The sequence below is a fragment of the Megascapheus bottae genome, chromosome 38 (assembly GCF_031878675.1).
Source record: "Megascapheus bottae isolate mThoBot1 chromosome 38, mThoBot2.hap1, whole genome shotgun sequence".
Taxonomy (NCBI): domain Eukaryota; kingdom Metazoa; phylum Chordata; class Mammalia; order Rodentia; family Geomyidae; genus Megascapheus; species Megascapheus bottae.
In genome coordinates this window covers 436,899-458,194 of record NC_143546.1, presented here as the reverse complement: position 1 = coordinate 458,194, position 21,296 = coordinate 436,899, and the positions used below count along the sequence as shown (strand labels likewise).

The window sequence follows — 21,296 nt, the reverse complement described above, 5'->3', positions numbered from 1 at the left end:
CTGTGGAGAGAGGATTTGGTTTGCAGGCTGGCTGCTATCAGGAGAACAGACTTCATTTTGTGTCAGATCTGCAGTGAGGTTTCAGTTATCAGAAAACCAAAGCAATTGATGTCTTTCTACTTCTGTTGAGATAAGTGGAACAATGTGCAATTTGGTTTAGGCATTAAAAAAAATCTGTTATAGGAAAGGCTTAAAGAAAGGGATAAATACACAAATGGCAATTTTCTCAGTACATTGAACACGGTGGGAATTTGATAAAGGAAATTACAAAGTATTGAAATAAAAATCTAGTGAGAGCACGAGGCCCCAGTGACTCACATGTGCAATCCTACCTACTCAGGGGGGCTGAGATCTGAGGATCACAGTTCAAAGCCAGCCCGGGCATTAAAGTCCACGAGACTCTTACCTCCAGTGAACCACCAGAAAACCGCAAAGCGCTGTGTCTCAAGGGGTAGAGCACTAGCATTGAGCTGAAGTGCTCAGGGACAATGCCCAGTCCCAGAGTTCAAGCCCCACAACCAACAACAACAACAACAACAACAACAACAACAAAAGGAACTTAAGAGAGAGGCAGAGCACAATGCTGAAACACTGGGTTTCACGTGATTGGGTTCCTCCATCACCCAGGGGCCACACTCTCCCACTTAAAATCCCTAATTCCAGCACCACCAGCATCAAATCCAGTCTTCCCCAGGGTGCACTGGGCCCTCTACCACCTCCCGGCCTCATTCCATCGCCCTCCTGTGACTGCCCCAGCCCAGGCACGCTGATGTTCTCACAAGAGCAGGCCCACCTGAGGACTGCACGCCCCCACCCCAACCCTCCCACCCGTCTTTTCTGCTGTGTCTGCCTGTTAACAGCTGCCACTATTGTATGATCTGTCAATCTGCTGTTGAGCTGTCAGTCTTTCCTACTAGAACTGCTGCTGCAAGGTAGGGACGGCAGGGTCCTGGAGCTGGGAAGGCCAGCTGCCTCCCAGTGGAGAGCTGTGCACAGCGTGGACTGGAGGAAGGCTTCCTGGTCTTGCTCCTTGGCACAGACAGATGAATGCGTGAGTGATTCAGACATCGAGTGTTTGCCTCCCTTGATGGAGCTGCTAGACACGGAGGGGCAAAATGAGATCAAGATTTAAATCCCATCTCCATCTCTACACAGCATTTCAACGTTAACGCAGTGCGTTCATCACTCCGGTAAGCTTTATCGTAGCTGAAACTTGAAAAAGAAAAAAAAAAAAAGCTGAAGTCTTAAGCTAGACACAGAGAGAACCTCGGGAAAATCATTGAATCAAACTAGCTAACCTCTGAGTTTAAAACGGGCAAAGTGCACCGTTTCTTAACATTAGCATTCTGTCCCACCGCACCCACCCTTCTGACCACGGCCTCACGTCGGCACTGAGTGCAGGGAGGAAATGCAGAAGGGAAGACTGTGGAAAGACTGTGGAAACCGATGGTGTGTCCCCACAAGATCGCGGGAGAAAACGCTTGCTCTTTTTTACGTCATGCATTTTTTTTACTGACACCCACATCTGTTTTATTGGGGGTGGGGGGTGGGGGCTGGGCCTCTGGGGAGGGCCTGGCTCTTGCTGCGCTGCTGGCTCACACCGGCGCTGCCTCCGGCCTCCTGAGGCTGCGTCACATCTGGAAGCTGTAGTGGGCTGGAAAACGGCTCGATGTGCAGGGCCTCAAAGACTCCGTCCGCCCCGAAGGCGAGGCCCACCGTGGCCGGGGCCTGCGGCTCTGCTGTCCTGCTGGTGAAGCCGCACTCACCCAGGGTCTTCCTGTCATCTAGGAGCTTCCCGTCCTTGTAGAGCTTCTGCTCGTCCGGTGGCCGCTTGAGGATGCCCTGGACGACGCCCTTCAGCTCCAACACCGTGCTCGACATCTTGGCGTCTGTGAAGATGGTGGTCTTGTGGTGCCGGATCATGAGGAACACGTCCTGGGGGGCAGCAGATGGTGTCAGCGCAAGGCAAGTCCCCCCCCCACGCCCCCTCCCCCCAGGCCGGGCCGCCCCTCCCCCCAAAAAACTTTATCAATGCTGATTATTTTACATCATATTTCAGAGGTCAAGTTTAACAAACAAGTATTCAAGCAGGGAATCTGGATATGCAATCACTGGCTCATAGACGTAAGAGCAGAGTTAAAACTAAGCTGAGATGCGTAGGCCGTAGGTACATATGAATCTACATATCATTGCGTCTATAGAATACATATCCCATAATAGATTATACACTATATAGCTATATCTCCAAGATCCTGTCAGTGACCTTGAGTACCCAAGTACTGAGTCATCCCTCTTGTACTGTTTGGATCTAATATCCTCATATCAAGGAGAGCATGTGCCTTTTGTTCCTTAGGTCTTGACTGGTCTCACTCAGCATGATTCGCTCTAGATTCATCCACTTCCCTGCGAATGCCATTATTTTATCTTGTCTGTTGGCTATGTAGAATTCCATTGTGTATATATACCACATTTTCTGTATCCATTCATCTGCAGTAGGGCATCTGGGTTGTTTCCATCGCCTGGCTATTGTGAATAGTGCAGAGATGAACATAGCTGAGCAGGTGTCCTTATCATATCCTGGGTTAAGTTGCTCAGGATAGAGGCTAGGAGTGGTATGGCTGGGCCATAAGGAAGATCTCTGTTTCGTTTTTTGTGGATCCTCCAAACTGCCTTCCAGAGTGGCTGAACTAGTTTACACTCCCACCAGCAGTGCAGTAGGGTTCCCCTTTCTCCACAACCCCGCCAGCATCTGTCATTGTCTGAGTTCAGAATATTGGGGTAAAGTGGTATCTCAGGGTTGTTTTTATTTGCATTTCCTTTATGACCATGGATGATGAGCATTTTCTCATGTGTGTCTTTGCCATTTTAACCTCTTCCTCTGATAAGTCTCTCTTTTGTTCCCTTGCCCATTTAATGATTGGATTGTTGAGTTTCCGGGGGGATTAGTTTCTTGAGTTCCCTGTAGATATTGGATATAAAACCTTTGTCTGATGTATTGTGGGTAAAGATCTTTTCCCAGTTGGTTGGCTGTCCTTCTATTTTAGTAGTTATGTCTTCATCTGTGCAGAAACATTTTATTTTTAGGTAGTCCCATTTGTCAAGTCTCTCTTCAATCTGTTGTGACCCTGAGACTCTGTTCAGGAAATTTCTACCTGTGCCTATGAGTTCCAGTGTCTCTCCTGCTCTATCATGTAGCAGTTTCAAGGCTTCAGGTCTGACATTGAGGTCTTTGATCCATATTGAGTTCATGCTTGTGCATGGCAATAGGGTGGAATCAGTTTTTAGTTTTCTGCATGTGGCTGCCCAGTTTTGCCAGCACCAATAATTGAATAGGCTGTGTTTGTTCCACTGTATATCTTTGGCTCCTTTGTCAAATACAAGTTGACTATAGGTATGTGGTTCTATTCCTGGATCTTCTATTCTGTTCCACTGATCTTCTGGTCTGTTTTTGTGCCAATACCATGCTGTTTGTTACTATGGCTCTATAGTAGATTTTGAAGACTGGTATTGTAATACCACCTGCATTGCTCTTTTTGCCTAGAATTTTGGCTATTGTAGGTCTTTGTTTTTCCATATGAACCTTTGGATTACACCTTCTGTTTCAGTAAAGAATATTTCAGTAAAGAATGTCTTTGGGATTTTGATGGGGATTGCATAGAATTTGTACATCAATTTTGGCAGTATGGCCATTTTTACTAGGTTGGTTCTTCCTACCCATGAGCATGGGAAGTCTTTTCATTTCCTGGTATCTTCTTTGTTTTCTTTATGTAGGCTCTTATAGGTTTCATTAAATAATTCCTTTACATCTTTGGTTAGTATAATTCCTACATATTTTATTCTTTTGGGGTCTATTGCAAATGGGATCATTTTCTTGATTTCTCCTTTTGTTTGTGTACTATTGGCATACAGAAAGGCTACTAACTTTTGAAGGTTGATTTTGTATCCTGCCAATAAATCACTTTAGTTCTAGGAGTTTCAGAGTGGAGTTTATTGGGTCCTTCAAGTATAGGATCATGTCATCTGTGAACAGGGATAGTTTAATTTCTTCTTTCCCTATGTGGACTCTTTTGATGTCCTTCTCCTGGCTTATTGCTCTGCCTTCATGCAAGTAAAGCGTATTATTTCTTTTTGGACAATACCACCCCTTTTCTCCATCTCTCAACCACAAGTTGTATAATTCACTTCCAGCGGCGTACAGTGAGTGCCACTGCTGCATTTGTTCACCCTTTGTCCCTCCATTTCTGTGCCCCCCAACGACATATAAATGAACAAACAAGATAAAAGAAAACAATAATGAGTGACAAAACCCCTTGTTTCTATTGCTGGAGTTCATTTCAATAAATACTATTTATTTTAGGTGGTCAGATGCACATAGGTATTGTGGCTTTGTGTTCCTCTCCTAAGAATATCTTCTTTAGTCTCACTTTGTGTGAATGCCTGGAGACCTGTATAGTTTATCATGTCCTGGTACATTTTTTAACTATCTAGTGTATTTACTTGTAGATTTATAGGAACATTCTACCACAGAAGAGGGAACCCAGAGCCTGGAATTGGCCTAGTGGTTAAAGTGCTTCCCTAGCATGCACAAAGACCCTGGTTCGATTCCTCGGTACCACATACATAGAAAAGTCAGAAGTGGTGCTATGGCTCAAGTGGTAGAACTCTAGCCTTGAGGAAAGCCCAAAGACATTGCTCAGACCCTGAATTGACTCCCCAGGACTGGCAAAAAAAAAGAGGGAACCCATACAACCTGTGTTTCTCTAAATCTAGCTTACTCAAAATGGTAGCACAGTATGCAAAGGAACAGAAGGAATTATCAGAGCCTTTGTAAAAACTTACTAGACAACAAACGGTTTTGTTGTCAACCTTTTACAAATAAATTATTCTGAGGACAGGGTAAGTATAGGGCAGAAAATAAATCAAGTGAAGACAAGGGGAGGAAGAGGACGTGCATGGCTGGGGTCTCCACTGGAACAGCAGGTGCCTGGCTGTCAGAGATTCCACTACTCAGAAGCTCCGGAAAGCTCTTTACCTCAATCACCATGGTTGCTGCTTCTGAAGACATCGAAGCTATAGCCCATCCTATACCCACATGCATGCACACACACGCACACACACACACACACACACACTCACACACATGAATGCACACACATATCTTGACAGACAAACAATACAGTATTATCCTCTCAGATAACAACTTCATGATATATTTAAAACTACAGCACCTGGCTCACAGCTTCACGTCCGTAGCCCTGACACCAGGAGATGACCCCAACTTTCCAGAAAAGACCAGGCTTGCTGTATGAACCGCGGGCATGTTTGCACTCGGGAAAGGCAAGGCTTGCCACCCAGAACCACCCAGAGCCACCTACGCAGCGGCTGGTGTGGCTCCTCACTCCGTGCGTGGTGGTTCCCACAAAGCTCTCCGCACAGCCGGCCCTCCTGTTGGGCTCGTCCATCCCCTACACCCAGGAAAACCGGGACGCAACAGCCCGGCTCTTGGAAGCAAGACACCCGGCAGCATGCTGCTAAAGCCCACTGGCCCTGAGCACTGCACTGTTCTGCGAGGGAACTCCTGGTCACCACCCCACCCCGCTGACATCACGAGAATGGAAGGGACCGTGACGAGGTCGTATTCTTAAAGGAAGACACAAATGTACACGCGCACAGCTGGGACAGTGTTCTCATCCATCGGGGAGGAAGGCCCTGAGAGGGATTTCCACCCAAGCGCCGCCTCTGCTGCAGGCCCTTGGACTGTGCTCTGTGACATACGGCCCAGACCCACAGTCATTTCAGGGCTGGCAATGGTACACAGTTGCTTAATCCCAGATTGGAGAAAAGAAAAGTCCATCAGTCATCTGACGGCCTCCTCACGGGACATGCAGAAGCCGGAGCCAGGAAGGAGCGGGGAATCTGTGCTCCCGATTCTCGGCTTGGGTCAGCTCCCGCCCCTACCCCTGGTCTGGTTTTTGATATCCATGCTTTTTTCTGGTCTCTTTACACTGTGGAAACAACTCGGCCCTTTCTCGGACGCGTCACTAACTCTAAGTGGCAGGATTTCCTCACAAGGACAAAAGAGACAAGGATGGATTGGGCTGGTCTAAGACTTAAAAAAAAATTGTATCTGTATTTAATAATTTCTCCTCTACCAACTGCACTGTGGCTCTCTCTGGAGCAGGGGAAACTGGGGCAGGTGTCCAGCCCGCTCTCTAGCGAGGAGGAGTTGCTTCTCATTAATCTTGAGTAGCATGACATCCACTCCTTCCATCACGCCGTGAACAAATCACTCCCCATCTCAGGTGGCTGCCCCAGAAGCCTGCAGACCAGTTGAAGCCTAGTGCCGTGTCCCAGAAACCATTCTGAATGTTACCAGTGGTGGTCCCGAGAAACTCAAGAACAGTCAGTCTAGGAAAGTAATTCAAAATAGCTTCCATTTGGGGAGTCTTTAAAAGATCTTTTCATTGAAAAAAAAAAAAAAGGAGAAAAATTAGTTAACGTTCAGAATGCCTGGCTTCATTCTGACTGTCGGGCCTCGCAATTGCAGACCTGACAGACCGAAGAGAGCATCTGAATGAGCACTGGGACAGGAGTCCGGGGACTCCTGGAGCTGGTGAAGGATCATGGTTTGGGCCAGCCATGATGCCACAGCCTTCTGAGGGCCTCCACCATGAGACGAACCTCAGCCACACGCCACTTGGCCCCTGCTGCTCTGTGCATAGGCCTGGCCTACTTCTGTCAGCGGCCTTCTCCCATCCGACAAGTTGTCCCAGGCCCTCATCTGTCAAGGCCGTGAACTTGTGTGTTGAGGTCACAGACTCCAGACCCACCTCTGTGTCCCCCCTCTCCTTTGCCGGCCACAAGTTCCCAGTCTAATTCCTCACTGAGGTTACATTAGAAGTATGGAGAGGGGGGATTTAAAACCCAATCATAAAGTCTTTGATCAGGGAAAATGACTTAATCTCTGTGTTCTGAAAACAGCACTTATCCCGTTCTCCCATGAAGTCAGAGAGACAGAATGGATGATGGAGGGGACCGCACCCACTGCAGGTCGCCTGCTCACCCTAAGAAATCAAGCCTTGACCCCCAACCCATTTCCATTATTTCCTCACATTACTACTTTTAACTTTCCTTAACAGCACTTTATTATCCTCTAAAATTATCCTATAATTTATTTTTATTTTTATTTTTTGCCAGTCCTGGTGCTTGAACTCAGGGCCTGAGCGCTGTCCTTGGACCATTTTTGCTCAAGGCTCTGCCATTTGGGTCCAGCACCACTTCTGGCTTTTTCTGTGTATGTGGTACTGAGGAATCGAACCCAGGGCTTCAGGCATGCTAGGCCAGCACTCTACCACCAGGCCACACTCACCGTTCCTATAATTTCTTTACAAATGATTTTCTATTTCCATCAACCCAAGTGTAGCACTATGAAGGAACCCTGACTCAAAAGAGAGAAAGATTTTGTCAACACATTTCCTATTACTTCTTCATCTTTGAGGAGGTTTAAGGAACACTGTTGCAGACATGGTTCAGTGGCAGAGTGTTTGCTTAGTGTTAGGTCTGTTGTAGGGGTTCAGTAAAAAGAGGGAGGTCTGAGAGTGTGGCTTGGTGGTAGAATGCTTGACTAGCATGCCATGAAGCCCTTGGATGGATTCCTCAGTGCCACATACACAGAAAAGGCTGGAAGTGGTGCTGTGGATCAAGTGGTAGAATGCTGGCCTTGAGCAAAAGAAGCTGAGGGACAGTGCCCAGGTCCTGAGTTCAAACTGAAACCAGCAAAAAAGCAAAAACAAAAGGAACAGGGAGGGAGGGAAAAACAGAGGAAGGAGAGAAGGGGGACATGAGGAGAGAGGAAAAGGAAGGAAAGGAAAGGTGAGAAGATGTATGAACACTTTTCATAACTTTGGGAATATGTAAATTTTGTTAATAACATCCAACCCATCAAAAGAATTATACTTGGTTGGGGTTACATAGGTTGATAGAATTTCAGTTCATAAGAAGGCAATCTTTTCCATACCTTATAAAAATTAACTGGCGTTCATAAAAATATTTTGGTCCAAAGGTTTCCATCTTCTCTATCTGATGATTAATTTTCTAAAGGTCCATGTGTTTGGTAACTCTGTATGTAGTCACACATATAAAAGATTCCTATCACACCAAATCAAAGACTACCTTACAGATCCTTTAACTCCCCAGCGTATTTCTTTTGTGTGATAAAGACTTGGATAATACGATTTTAGAGTTGCTTGTTAAATTATGTAAATTAGTGATAATTAGAAAAAGTGCCATTTTGGCTTCATGCAATCATAATGTCCACCAGACACTGTCTCACAGCAAAGCTCTGGGGCTGGGTCTTGGCGGTGTTATGCCTACACGCTCAGGCTTGCTGCAAAAAACGTCGGCTGGATCACAAAATCCGGATTCAAAATGTCCATCTGCCAACATTAATTTTAAATGTGAGAATTAGATGCCTTTGGCCAAAACCTAATAAAGCATTCTATGGCCAAGGGCCTCCACCTCACAAAGGCGGAACCCGTGGAGAACTCCAGCTCCAATCAGACATACGGGAGGCCCCTGGCCTAATCAATAATTAAGTTGCCCTGGATTTCTCTAGTCCTCAGCCGAATGACAGGATAGAATTTCTCTTCCATTCCCTGATTCCTCTCTGTCACAGCAGGCACCTGAGTCAAGGCTCTTTTGTTTGTAAGAAACCCTCTTAGCAAGATTTTTGTTTTGAAGTTTCCTTTCCACCAGACAGCCACTAAAGAATGAATTTCCCTTCTTAGGAGATTACCCTTTTAACGTCTGGTTTCCCACAGTCAAAAATAATGACTATTCTGTCCACGATATCAATGGTTAACAAGCAAATACATCGAGTGACCCTTCTCTGCCCGTCAGCCCGGGCGAAAGGGCTACACTTCCTAAGAGTGTCCAAGACCTTCCTACAGCTGCATTCTGCCCTGGCCAGGTTCAGGTTGGCATCCCAGTCCCCCCCCCCCAACTACACACACAGAGAGGAGGATGCAAAAAAGAAAGGTAGACAGCTCCATCTTCCTCATAAAATGAAAAAAAAAATTAAAGCAACTTTAACCATTTGGAATTGTCACTGGCACGTTACATTTACTAACATATATAAAATACTTAGAACACTTTACCACCACCACCATCACTGAGATGTCAGACTTAACTCACTGGCAAATGGAAACTCAAGCACCAGAGTGGATCTACACGTGAGCTGAAACTCCAGGCTATGAGCAGAGGCTAAATGACTGCCTGGCGTCTCTGGTCTTCTTGGGTTTCAAACCCCGGTAAGGCTAAGACACTGCTGATTCTCCCACTAAGTTCTCATTGCTCCTTTACAATTACAGACGTTATCCTCTTTGCCATTTCTTTCTCCCAGGAAGTCAAGAAATTCCCTATCTATTCATGTTTTTTAGGCTTATATATGTACAATTTCTCTTGCGATCAAAAACGTAATTAAACTTCCCTTTTGGGAATACAAGATGGTCATCTATGTGAGCAGATAGCATAAGATAAAAGCACACACTGCCATGTGAATTCTCACCCAAACTACTTTCTTTCACCCGAACATCAATCCATTCACCATTTTTACAGGCAGCGCCTCGAGCGTCTCTAACCATCAGATTCCCACTGCATCCCCAGCGCTCTCCCTGAATGTGTTGTTTGGGTTTGTATTCTATTTCCCGCAACATCTCCCACTGTCTTCAATTTTCTTGATTTGTTTTTTGGACACTTAGGCCCAACTGTTCCCCCGTTTCTCTGCTTGGGGTCCGCCTGCCTCTGCTCAGGCTCGCTCTCCTCTCACGCTGGCTCCCTCTGCTCCATATGTTCCCACTCCACTAGCAGTGGAGGAAGAGAGTTCAGCTGAAACAGCCCAGCAATATTCTCCATCCCTGGGGTAAGATTCTTCTCCTCCCACCCAGGCCTGGCCACTTAAACAAGGATGTCTTCAAAAGTTATACTAAGTAAGTCACATCCCCCAAAAAACGGGCTGCATGTTTTCCCTCATCTTCTGTAGTAATTACAATGTGCCTATAAATCTACAAGTCAGCACAGAGGATGGTAAAAGACAAAAAAAAACTACATTTGAACATGATAAATTAACAGGACTCTTAAACATTCACAGTGAGACCAGAGGAGGATGTTCTTGGGAGAGAATCATAAAGGCTCAAAAGCTATGTGCATATGACCATAAAAATGGATGTTTATGGAAATAAACTTTAAAAATGGAAACAAGAGGTCTTTTGTTATTTTGTTTTTTGTTTGTGTTTTTTGTGCTTTTTCCCCTCCACTGCCACTGTTTTTTTTTTTTTTTTAGTTCTGTACCTTTTTCCTTGTAAGTTTATCTGTTTGGGGAGGGCAAGGGAGAGGCATGTTGAAAATGATCTATACAAGCTGTGGGGGAGAGGGCCAGGAGGGAAAAAACTGGGAGAAAACCAGGGAAAGAGGTGATACTTTAAAGAAATGCACTCATTACCTGACCTATATAACTGCAACCCCTCTATATGTCACCTTTACAGTATTAACCATTAGTAAATTTTTTTGTCAGTCCCGAGCCTTGAGCAAAGGGCCTGAGCACTGTCCTTGGGTTTTCTCAAGGCTAGAGCTCTACCATTTGAGCCACAGCACCACTTCCAGCTTTTTTCTATGTATGTGGTGCTGAGGAATCGAACCAGGGTCTTGGCAAGCACTCTACCACCAGGCCACACTCCTGGCCCCTAAATATTTTTTTAAAATAATATCTTCACTCACATCTCTGCCAGAGAGTCTGGGGGTGAGAACAGCCCACCTGGGGTTGCTTGGTTTCTGGGAACCCACCTGGAATTAACTACAGCTTGATCAGGAGCAAATTAAGAGCTTAATGGAGGCAGTGGCAAAGCCCCACTGCGTAAGAATGTGGGTGGTGTCCTGTTGGCCACTCAAAAAATACAATATGCCACACAACTGCATGTCCTTCTAGCACTACACATCTAGATTCCTGTGCAATATTTATTTAGCATTTAGCCTCTCTTCTTCCTGGGAAGTTCAGTCTTCTATGCATGTAGCACAGCAGGGAGACCGTCCTCACTCAAGCATTATGAACAAAGTAGTGTAAGTCTAATAGAAATTCAAACAGGGAAGGAACTTAGAAGGTCAGAGTAGTCAAAGAACACTCACGACGTACAACTAAATTTACTGGCCACTAATTGCTTGTTTTATCTCCTAATTATCCAGAGCAGTAAAGACCACACTGCTTACTTTGCACCTCGTGAAGCTGAGCACCAGATGGCCTAGAGAAGTGGGAGCAGGCTCCATGGCTGGCGATGTGGACGGCAAGATTCTGCAGCACGTTAGGCTGTGGGGCCCTCGACCACGAGGTGAGCTTTCCATAGCCCCTGCCCCGCGCTATGAATCCCACAGCCATTCCCCACAGCACGTGTCCCTGCCTCGGCATGAGGGAAATACACTTCAGCCACAACAACACAGAACGACCGAATGGTCTGCCATCATCGCCTGCCACCTAGTCTGGAGCAGTGAGCACTCACTACCCCTTACGTCTATGCAGAGTGGGCCAACGCAGCTGAAGAGGCCCTGCCCTCCCCCCCTCTGCACCAGATTGCTCTTGGACTCAACACCTACTAAGTCCTAGCTACTCGGCTAAGCGTTACCTCTGCTCATCTTGCGGCAGTCTTGGTAAGGATCTACTAATACTCCTGTTTAGCCAATGAGGAAAAGCAAGAGTCTGCACACTGGGAAGCAGCAGTGGGATGACATTTCCAAGGCTCTCAGCCCCGCGCCCTCCTGCCAGGCCGACCACCCAGCGCTGATGGTGAATGTCTATGATGATCCCAGCTGTGCAGGAGGCCTCCGTCTCAGAATCACAGTCTGAAACCCCTCCTGGCAAACAAATCCAAGAGACTCTGATCTCCAGTTAACCAATCAACAAAAACCAGAAGGGAAGGTGTGGCTCAGGAGAGAAAACACTGAGCAACAGTGAGAGGCCCCGAGTTCAAGCCCCAGTACTGGCACACACCCACAACGTCTTCAGCCATCTTTCCAGACCAAGGAAGGCTGATCCAGGATGAATCCAAATTGTCCCCCTGGGCCAAGATACTCTCAAGATAGACATACATAAAAAGTAGAATAAATAACGGCCCAAGACATCATGTCACGCCCAACGTTCCAGAGAAATACAAGGCACTGCCAAGAACACACAGACTCGTGCACCTCCCTGTCAACATGCAGTCTTCCAGCTACTTTGCAGTTCCACGATGTGTAAATGGGGTTGCTTCTTCCTGCCCTGAGAGGCAGACGAGCTGAGCACCAGTCAGCAAGTCACCTGGCTTCGTGGAGAAGCACTGGCCTCAAGCCAACAGGCCTACAGAGAAACTCTGGCTTGGCAGGGGCACCCCGAGGTGGCAGTCCTGGAATCCACACGCTTCTGTGAGAGCGTGCAGCCGACAGGAAGCAGGCAGGTAGCCACTGAGAGGGGCTCAGAGCAGAGGCTCCGCAGGGTCTCCTCAAAGCCCATGCCCTCCCTGCTCACAAGGCCAGGCTCCCCACCCTTGCCCCTCCAGCTGAATTTCAATGACAAAGACCCCTTCCCCTTCGTCTCATGATACCGGGTTCCTCATTAAAGGGGACTGGGCTCCACCAAACCAAACATGGAGCGCCTCATCCTTTCTCCAAGGCTGGGCAGAAAGAGAGAGATCACTCACTGTTCATTACAGATGCTTTCTGTCATAATGGGCCCGGTTTTCAAGTCTCAGCTGCAAAGCTCCCAGATGCCATACACAAACCTGGAAATGGTCCATGCAAATTGAACACTTTGTGGGTCTGCGGGCACCCCGTTCCAAGAACTGCCTTTGAAAATGTGGCCCCTTACTCCGACGCGTTCACAACATCATCTGTCTTCATTAGCAACAATGCTTGACTTGGTGCTCCACGCTCTTATTAACCACGCAATTACGAATGCAGACAATGTGTAATCACTTCTGCAAAAATACAGCTGTGTTGTTGGGCGCTGTCATTTGCTGTTCATTAATGATTGATTTTTTTAAACCATCTAGATTATTTTCAGGAGGACACGGCAGATTAAATACAAAGAATTCATTACTGGTCAGTAAAGGACATTAAAATGGAAAACCTTTACAAGGTGTGCCCTATCTCGTGGCATTCAGAAGGCTAAAACACTCTTGTCAATGTGGTGAAGAGGCAGGTGGGGGGGGAGCTGGGGAGGATGGATTTTTCCAGACTTCTGGCAGAGAGACTGGGCTGAGGAGAAATAAAAAGAAGGGAGAAATTAAGGAAAGATATCTCCATTTGCCGTAATAAACCATTGATCGCATTTTACAATGGCAATAATTTATCTCAAATAATTACTTCAGCTATTGTCCAGCTTGTTTAAAGGCTGGCTGAACTGCAGGTACCAATCGATTTGGTGCAGATTGTTAATAATGGGCTATTTTGAAAAGTTACAGCTGTTTCCCCATGCCTCTCCACACCGAAGGACACTAATTCCTCTTCTGCATTATTCGCTTAATTAAAGATGGGTCAGGACATTATTTTATCCCTGCACTTGCGTGGCCTTGAGGCCCAGAGGAGGGCCATCAAACCTCTCCTGGGCAGACAGCTACCATTGTGGAGTGGTGAGCGGCTCCCAGCCACCCCTCCCAGACCCGAGGCCCACTGGGCTCAGATCTGAGGCGCTCACGTCCTCACCGGGGCTCAGCAGCTTCTAGGATCCAGTGCTGTGGGAGAACACGTTTTTAATTACAGCTGCTCATCCCTGTAGGCAGGCAAACTGACTGCAGGTGTGCTCTGAAATGCCTGCCTGAGCTCTTTTCAACAGCAAGTTCATGAGGACAAGTGTGGCTTCTGTTTGTTTCAGAGAATGGAGAAAGAGAGTGGAAGTTACCAGAGGGAGCTGGCCTTTTTCCCTGGAGAATTTCTCTCCATGATGACTTACTCCCTAGAACTGGTCTCCTTCTCTGTGGGGCAGTGATAGGGCCTGGTTGACAGGTGACGTAGTTCACAGGGTATTGGGTATTATTTGCAAAGCACACGAAGCATCTGACACACGTTAATAGCTATGCATACTTTAGCTACTAAAAGTGCATAAATTATCGAGTGAAAAATAGTATTGGGGGAATTCAAAAGCAAAATGAGACCTCGCTAACTAGTCTATTTCTTGAAAAGAAAACTTGTTTCTGGAGCTCAGATGTTGGGGGCTGAGCTAGGACTGGGCGTCACCATCTGCTGGGCTCTGCTGAGCGCCCTGGGGTGAGGACCTGGCCCACACACCAAAGGGGAAGGAGGCTGGTGTGCACGGCAGCCTTCTGTGTACCAGCCGCTCTGGGGAGCCGCCTGGCTTGGTGAGGCCTCCATGAACCTCTCCTGCGCGCAGTCCTGGCCTCTTCCCAGGAACCTCAGTGTCTTCAAGGCTCTGTCACCTGGTACAGCCCCTACAATGGGTCCAAGCCTCCTGCCCTGACCCCTGGAAACGTGGGGCCCAGACCACACCTGACCCACCACACTTCCCCTCTGGCCACAGCTCCACATCTGGCTTTTTTGGTGTTTAACTGAAGATTCTTGCAGGCTTTCTTTCCTGGGCTCCTCGGTTCTCAGCCTTCGGAGTAGCTAGGTTTACGGGCATGAGCTGTGAGCTCCCAGCTGTGCCCTAATTCTAAAGGCTTCATTGTCAAGTGGCCGGTGATAATCACTCAGCCTTGTGACGGAGACATTGCCCGGGGCTCGTCGTGGCTGGCTGTGATGTCAAGACCATGGACGCGGTACAGCAGAATGCTCCCCCCCCGTGGGAGGCCGTGGCGTTCCTGTCCATGCACACGACCCACACTGGCCAGGCGGCTCCCTCGAGAGCCCCTCCCCAACCCACCCCGCCTCATAGCAAGTTCAGAACCGCTCATCAGTGCTCAGGGTGTGTAACCCTCTCCTGCCCCCGGCCCCGCCTCTGGCCCGCCTACCCTAACAAAGCCTGCTCTGCGCTCCTGTCCTGTTGAGGGCCAGATCCTGGCTCTGTGGGAGTTCTCAATCTGGCCTGCATAACCTGGTGTTCTCCAGCTCCTCCCCTCTTCCTGCACATGACATGATCTCATTCTTCTTTATATGCATTTTTTCCTTACCCACCAGTTGATGGGAAGCTAGGTTGATTCTGTCTTAACCGCTGTGAATAATGCTGCTGTAAGCAGAGCAAACAAGTAGTTCAATGCTAGGTTTCTTTTAGAAACTAAAGACAGAACTCCTGTTGATCCTGCTTCACCTCTGGGCCTGTTTCTAGGGGAAGGAAAGCAGGTGACCTCCCCATTTCCTTCTAGACTCTTCCCTTTGCCTCCCAACTTGAGTGCTCACAGAAGCACCTATAACATCTAGTTATGGAGCTATCGGCCGCCTCTTAGGCTCTAAGGCATCTCAACACAGCCACTGGGGGCCACGCCCCCAGAACCTGACAGGACAGATCGGACACAACCCACAGCAACGAAGGAAAGGGCTTAGAGGGTGAAGCCCTACGAGAGGCTCAAGCTTTCATAGTATTCATTTTTTTTTCTCATAGGAAGCTTTCGTGCTTTCACTGTTAAGCATGAACTATTAAGTTAGAGTTGGTCCCCAGAGGTGAACGAATAATATCTGAATGACAGTACATCAGCCCTCACATTGAGACTGTCTGCGATAAAACTGTCAGCTCCAGCTCTCTGCTTGTGGTGCTACTAGACTGTGAAATCATGGTGATCTCTAGCAAGCCCTCTGCTCTCATGAAACAATGCCACACAGGCGCCATGGCTTCTGCCTGGTCCCTCTCAACCCTTGCTGACCTGCTAGGGTCTTCTTGAGGAGGGGGCTCGGCACCGCTGCCTGGAGAGCTGCTTCTAAAAACAACACTGTTAATGGCTAGTGACTCAGGGTTGGGGCGGGGCCCTTTCCGCCAGCCACCCAGTGATCCTCCATGTCACACCACACATGTGGCTGCCCCTCACGACGTCAGACGGCATGACCCAAGAGAGCACGTAACCCCAAGTCCTCCAGCCCTGGCTCGGCTGGGTGGAAGTGGAGCCATTGTCCCCAGGCCCTGGCCAGCTGTGTCAGGACTGGAAGCGATACGCCGGCTACCAGAGGCCTGCCTGCCAGGTTGAAGACCTGTGGGATAATGTGGTTAAAGAAGAAAAGGAGGAGGGACAAGAGCTGGGATCGCTGGTGGGCAGGCCTGGTGTGGTGAGCATTGAGAGGGAGCGGAAGCAGGCGCCAGTAATCCTGGATTCTCCCCTCTCGGAGGCCCCTGCAGGGTCTGCCATCTCTGCGCTCTCTCAGAAGACCGGCCCACGGGACCGGGTCCCAAGCCATCACCGAATAATGAGACGCTGCAGGGCTGTACTGGGTGAGCAGCTAAATAACTTAACTGGCTTCACTATACACATAGACAGAAGTGCAACAGGTTTATTATATATTTACATACATGTAGGTGTATTCTAATACATCATATATCCAGATCTTCTAATAGGCTACTACTTTGGAAATTTATATATTATTTATAATATATAAGCATATGATATGTTTATACCTATATTTTATAAAATATAATTTGTTATATCATATTATATAAATATTCTTATATTATTGTATGTTAATTATATAACATAATTATACAATTACATAGCATATAATTATAATTATATAACATATATAGTTATATCATATAATTATATTTTATATTATAATTATATATAATTATATTCTATAATTTATAATATAATATTAATTATGCTGCATAATTATAGTTATATAAAAAGTTATAATGTAATTATTTATAATATAGGATTTATTATATGATTATATTATATAATGAGTATATGTTATATGAACACATAATATAGAACAATATACTTGATATAAGCATATACTTTAAGAGTAATCATTTTTCATCACTCATGCTAAGTAAATGTTTTGAAGCTATTAACTAGAAGGAAAACCACACAATGAGCTTGACTGATATGCCCAAGTCTTTGCCAGAGAGTGTTTTCTGAATAAATGTGGATTTATGACTCTTGGAACAAAGGGACCCGAGTTCTCAGGCTAACCCACTTGAGTGCTGCCTGCGTAAGTTAGGTGGGAAGGGAAACTGAGGCAACTCCGTGCTCCGACTCCCCGAGTGCAGGCTGATGCTGAGAGAGGGCTGCCTGTCAAAGCTGGCCTTGCTGGGGTGGGGGCGACGGTGCGGGGGGCGGCGGGCTGTGGTGGAGGAAGCTCTCCAGGCTGCACACACAGAACCTGGGAACCCGGCCGAAGGAGCAAGGTGCTGCAGGACTGGGCACTGGCTCCCCACACACTGGTCGGCAGCAAGCACCCAGCCGGGCTGGATGAGGGTGCACTCTGAGGCTTGGGGCATGGCACATGTGGGGTTCATTTTGACTGCCGCCAGCGTCACAGGAGCGTGTGGAGTTGACCCTTGCTGCAGAAGGTGCTGCAGTGCTGTGTGTGAGTGGAGTGGGGCCTCATCTGCCATGTGACCTCCAGGAGCTACAGATAAGAAACCTCCCAAGACTGCTTCGTCATGGCTGGCACGCAGAAGCACAGGCATACTTAGAAAGCATTCTGTTTCCCACCCAGATTTTGTTTTGCTATCCTAGAAAAGTGAATCCGGGGTTTATTAATTAGGGCTAACTTGTTTCAGAACCGCAGATGAGCTGTCACCTGCTGGTACCCCAGCTCACGGCACTGGGTCCCAGGGCGAACCGACTCCCCTCACAGTGCTCCCTCTGGTATCTCACGGAAGGGCTCTTACACAGAGCTCCTTTCAGAAAAACAAGGGAATGGCATTCCACCAGCACTCACCTCGACACGTATTTTCACACAAAACAAATCTACACGGTAAAATCCAGCAATTCCACCAGTATCGGGAGCAGATGATAGCCAGGGGGAAGGCAGGAGGTTTGCCGGCGGCCTCCCTGCCAGCAGACCTGAAGGCCCAGGAGCTCTAGAAGCCTCCAGAGGGACGCAGGCCATGCAAGACGCACAGCAGGAGGAGGCGCCACGCCAGGGCCAGGGCCTCTGACCCTCAGCAAATGCTTTGGGGGTTGCTATTCCCAATTGCAAACCGTCGATAAATACCGCACGATCCGTTCGCATTGTGTTACTGTGTGCCCCATCGTCACATACAATCACCTTCGTCAATTAGAAAGAATTTAAAAGTGTATGTGGTCCCTTCTGCAGATGGGCCTGGCTGGGTCTAAAGGTCCCCGCAGGACAGTATGGCAGGACCCTGAAGCCGGGGCCTCCTTGGCGACCCACACCCTGCAACAGTGCGGGAAAGTGTGCACGTTGGGGTCTGTGTCTCCTGCGGGCAGTGCCAGGCTGTGTGTGGCACTCACACTTGATAGAGAGCATGCAGCCATGCTTCTCTCCCTGCCCCAGGCAGAGACTGGGATTCCATCCTCAGGACCACTGCGGACGTAAGCTGCAGACGTTAGAAACACACACACACACACACACACACACACACACACACACACACACACACAGAGTCACACACACAGTCACACACAGCTTTGGAATAAATATTTAAGCCACGTCCGCAGAGCCCTGAGCAGCAGAACTCATCGTGGAAACATCGGCAGACCCCATAGCACCATTCTAAATCATTTCTAGGTAAGTGTGTCGTAAGCCACGAATTTCTAAGCCACCCAGACACTGCTCTGGCTAATTAAAACTCCAGAGTCGATGTGCATGTTTCCTCGAGCTCAGTGTTATAGCTCTGATCATCCCACAGAGAGTGATTTTACCTCAGCAATAACCCGACCCAACATTCCATTAGCAGCTCCCATATCCGGCTTTCTCTGCTGGTAACAACTGGTTGGGAAGGCAGTGCCTGCTATCCATTAATTTCATCATGCTAATAAAGTTCCCTGTTATTAAACGCAAAAACATATTAACCTGTCTGCTGCAATCAAAGAAACCTATAAATCTTGCTTGTGAGACAATGATACACCCGCATTTAATTTCTCTTTCTAAACTTAAGTGGGTGAGGTATGTTAGAACAGAGAGTAACAAGCTTTAATCTGCAGTAAACACAGTTCCGTGAGTACACACCAACAAATCTTCCCTGAGCAACTGCAGCGACGTCCACTTATGTTCTTCCACCTTGGTATCTGCAGAACACCATGAAACACTCGTTTCCAGACACTGAACACTAACGGGGCACCGTGTCCGTCCTGTCTTTTCCAGAATTCAGGGGACCAAGGGGTGACAGGTCAGTGGCCCGCCCGGCCCCAGCCAGCCGGGGTAGCCCTCCAGGAAGGAGAGTGGAAGAAGGCCGCCTGCTGCCTTGCTCAGGAAAGGTCCATCCACTCCTCCCCCTGCCCTCCCACACAGGGCAGACCAGAGCTAGACTTCCCCTGCCCTGCAGCCCCCTCTCCTTGACTCCCCCCCCACACCCAGCAGCAGCAGCAGCCATGTCCACAAACATACCTTCTGGAAGGAACCATACCTCCCACTGTGAGCATATCAACTCTGACGACAAAACATGAGCCATCAACTCGTGATGGAGAGGCTGGGCTTCGCCACCTGGGATGAAGAACACATTTACCCCCCCCCACACACACACACCCTTAACACCCTTAGCCTGGGCTTTGAGCTTTTTTCTGGAATCCAATCCCAGAGTTTATGACTTCTCAGGATTTATGATCCTTCCTGAGAAATCTTTCTTCGCTGTAAGTATGCATTATGGTTCCTCGTCACAGAATAGAGTTCCTGTGAAAGCCAAGCAATTTTCATGTAGCACACGTGGAATCATGGCTGGGAACTATTCAATGGGTTTGGACTCTGAGTGAGTGTGTGTGTGTGTGTGTGTGTGTGTGTGTGTGTGTGTGAGAGAGAGAGAGAGAGAGAGAGAGAGAGAGAGAGAGAGAGAGAGAGACCAACAATTATACCTGTTCATTCTACTTAGAAAAGGAAGAGATCACCTTTTCATTTCAAATAATCCTCTATGGCATCCTGAGATTTTAACATAGTGTTTGTCTGAAATTACAGCCCATTAACGGTTCATCTGCCTAAACTCAATCCTACAGTTATGCCGCAAAGACCAGCAAAACGAACCAGCCAACCAACAACAATAACAACAACAACAAAAACAACTCCGAGCTTTCAAACGATGCTGCAATTAAAATGGCTCATGGTTTAACTTCCTAGGCTCTGTTCTGGGGGCCACTTCTCTGATTCACCCTCACACAAGTTACCACCCACCATCACTGCGGAAGAATTCTGACTACCCAAGAAAGCAAGGCTGAGCCCCCGACTTCACGGCCGCACCCATCGTGAGGGCCTCTGGGCCTTGTCCAGGAAGTGGCTCGTTCTGGGTTCACTGTCTCCGGCGGCCCTGTCCTCCTCTGTGTGCGGCCCTCGGGAGTGTGTGGTCAGCATACAGGTTCCACCTGTTGGTCACTGCCTGTCCCCAGCTCTGATGCCGCTAGCCAGATCAACCTGACTCTGAGGTGAAGGTCATGCACAATGCAAAGCATGAAGGGAGGACGACAACGATCACGACGACCAAAGGCCTCATCAAGTAAGAGCCATTTCCACGGCTTTCAGAGGCAAGGAAGGGGGTGGAAGTAAAAAATCTCCCAAAGACCCTCGAGTGCCAGGAGAAGAAAAGTCCTCTACGTAGATCGCGGCTAACACTGCAGGCCTCCGTGGAGGGAGGGCTCGGCGGAGGTGGGTTCCCGCTCATGGAGCACGTTGCTCAAGGTCTCATAATGCTCCAGGCACTGCATTAAGAAATTTCTAATAACTTGGATCTAACGTCATCTTAAAACTCCTCTGCAGGAGGTGGACACATTATCGCCATGTCACAGAGAAGTAAAACAAGCCAGTGTCAGAGGGAAGCCACACACACAGCACAAATGTGTAGGTCACACATACTCGACCAGCCGGGCACAGTGGCTCATGTGTGTCATCCTAGCTACTCAGGAGGCTGAGATCTGAGCATCAAGGTTCAAAGCCAGCCCGGGCACAAGAGGACCTGAGACTTATCTCCAATTAACTTCTAGGAAACAAGAAATGGGGCTTGGCTCTAGGGGAAGCCTTGAGCTGAAGAGCTCAGGGGCCCAGGCTGAGTTCAAGTCCGTGACCCACAAAAAAATAAATAAAAATACATAAATACTAGCCCGTGTGAATATTTTAAACTCCAAAAGGTTTCCACTCCTCCAGTATAACATAGGCACATTTGAGAAATCAAAACGCAATTAAGCAGACTGTTACTTGCAAATTACAAAACACTGGACGCTAACGTG

General features: G+C 47.8%; 1 pseudogene across 1 annotated transcript in view; it reads right to left on the bottom strand.

The window, feature by feature from the left end:
• Positions 1-1,530: 1,530 nt before the first annotated feature.
• Positions 1,531-21,296, bottom strand: part of LOC150041797 (elongin-B pseudogene) — a 48,873-nt pseudogene continuing 29,107 nt past the window's right edge. The window contains exon 2 of the transcript XR_016533698.1: positions 1,531-1,935. The product of XR_016533698.1 is annotated as an elongin-B pseudogene (transcript). The remainder of the gene's footprint in view (positions 1,936-21,296) is intronic.